Here is a 2,874-nt window from a genome sequence, read left to right as displayed (position 1 = left end):
AAACATACAAAATGGAGAACTGAGCAAGTCAGCCCCGTGGCAGACCTGTTTACAACATGCAGCGCGACCTGCCGGCCGTGCGGTGACACTGCTGCTTGTTATTAAGTTTCCAAGTTCTTTATTCTCATATGAACAAGTGTGAAGCAGTCCCTGGCTATGACAATCATTGTAACTCAGACTACCCTAAACAAGTTCAATATATATTAATGGAGAAAGGACAGTCACTCAACACATACAAAGTGTAAGTTAAAATATAGGTATAACATAAGACAAATAAAGATAAGATATACTTTATTTAAATGTTTTCATTACAGCAGCATGTTAAAACAAAGCCATTGCACATAATTTGAAAACTAAAAAAGGTAAAAAAATAAACAAAACATAAAATAGAAACATCTTAAAATAGAAAAATAAAACAGAACTAAAAAAAGTAAAATATATCAAAGTTACAAATCTGTAGACTGTCTGACAAATAAACACTATGAAGGGCCAAATTACAGCTAAAACAATTAAAAGGAGGGATATTGTTCACATTAAGTGTGAATAAAAACTTAAAAACACCAATAAAATATAAATTTAATCATATAACTTTTGAAAGGTTTGGGTATTAGTTGTTGCTTTCAAAGCTGCACAACAGTGCATTGAAAGATGTTCCAAGACATCACATTCACTGGCTGGTCTGCAAAAGCACACACTAGGGGAACAATGTTTAAATAACCACCTACATTTAACAATGAACATTTCATCATAAAACGTGAACGTTTATTGATTCAGAAATTCATTTAAAACCATTTCTTACTCAACAGAGTTTGTACACCTTTCTTTGAGGTGTTTTGGCCAACGCCTTACTGCAGATTAAAAAGCTAGAACCTTGCAAAATCTACGATTGTCAATGACATGTAACAGCACATACATTCCTTACTTCATGCTCAGATGGGACCCATATTGTCTTACATTATTCATGCTGAAGTTGCATGAAATACAACCCTTTCCAAAAGGGTGAGTCTAATCTGGGAGGGGCGCCCGAACAGGAAATAAAGTGAGGACAGGAGGCACATTTGCTCTAATAGGAGGATGAGTGAGATGAATAAGAAGCAAGTGTTATAGCACATAATGGGAGATACTCATCCCAAAGCAGGGGACAGCAATGAACTCCAAGTCTCATTCTACAATTTCAATACCAGAGATGTGAATGTAGTAAACAAATAAAGCAAATAAACCCTGATTCAATTTTCTTTATTGTCCCCATCTAATGATATGAAGTAGTTTTTTGTTTTTTTTCCATCTACACTACTATAGGGTCACATAATCCACAAACATTACAATATTATGTATAATGTAAGCAGCGAAACCTCACATCACATAAAAAGAGATCAGTGGCATGCTCACTGTAGCTCTAAATCTCCACTGTTTGAATCCCACTCAGTCCCATGTGGCTGCTTAGCAACCCCTCTCCAGCACAATATAGTCTGAATTAACAGGGTAAAGCGTGACCGCTGCCTCCTCAAAACCACAAGTCAAGGGTGCGCTCCCATCATCATCGCCTTCTCTCAGCTCTGCAGCAGTAAAAGTCTCTGATTTATAACAACATGGCTTTAAAGGCACTCAAAACCCAAAACAACCTGAAAAGCAAACATGAAATACAAAACAGAATGAAACACTGATCAGTGTAAATGCTGTCAGTGATGTAATAAGGGACTTTCTACTTCATGTAAAAAACCCACGAAAAAATGACACCTTTTAGTATTTTCCGCTAAACGTCTACATTTGTCCTTTGCATACCTTTTATACAACACTAGTTTGTGACCTACTAATATGTTTCTTAATGCTCTTAATGTCTTTCATTTTTGTAAAGCACTTTGAATTACCTTGTGTTGAAAGGTGTTATATAAATAAACTTGCCTTGCCTTGCCTTACTGTATATATAACAGAAAATTATGACAGCATTGTTAAGCCTTAAATTCTGCCTTGCATCTCACTTCTTACAAACTGGATTTTCCGCCCTATAGTAGGGCATCACTGTGGAGTATACTGACGGCTCTGTGACAAATCACTGAGCAGGCCCTGAGCAATAATACTGAAGTCCCAAACCACTGTCCTCCTGATCCAGAAAAAATGAGTCATTAATGAGTGTTCATATCGCTGAGTTTTGCCCTCTCACAGACATTCCTGGAAAAAACTGCAAGAAAAATGCACTTTACAGGGGAGAAATGGACATCATATTGAGGCATGTTTGAATATAGCATCACACACTTTTGTGTAAAATAAAGAGATACTAATCAATGCATTGTTTTATTTCTATCAGTTTATTGGAGATGACATGGAGCATCAGTTGTAAGACTTGGAGTGTGCTGAGATCTGTCCCTGGTCCTGAAATAGGATTTTACTCAGTCAAATCATTGAGGAAGGGATCAATGTTCATATTCAGTCCTAGTGTTCTGGCTGTGACAGGTGATACTGCATGCAGGTTCAAACTGATGCAAAAGGGTGCAACTTTAATTTGGATATTATAGGTCATTTATTTTTATGACTGAGACTTTATCGACTGTTGGATATAAACAAGTTAAAGAGCAGCATCCTGCTCTACGTGAAGCTGTCACTCTGTCTCTGAGACACTGCATGGGACCTAACCCCTCACCCGTCTCTTGGGATAAGCGCGTCAGCTAAAAGCGTTAAATGTAAATGCGAAAGCCTCTGTGAAGACTCAGAAGAAGGGATTAAAATCCGCAACGCTGGATGTTTCAACTGCTAGACCTGAATCCTCTCCGCCAGCTGCACGCCGCCTATTGCTGGATCACAATCCCATGGAAAACGGCACAGACCCACATCTGTCCGTTTTATGTCGATCGTCTGGAAATGTCATTTTCCTTTAAG

Source organism: Trematomus bernacchii, unplaced genomic scaffold, assembly GCF_902827165.1.
Source record: "Trematomus bernacchii unplaced genomic scaffold, fTreBer1.1, whole genome shotgun sequence".
NCBI classification, from domain to species: domain Eukaryota; kingdom Metazoa; phylum Chordata; class Actinopteri; order Perciformes; family Nototheniidae; genus Trematomus; species Trematomus bernacchii.
Note: the sequence above shows the minus strand (reverse complement) of the source record.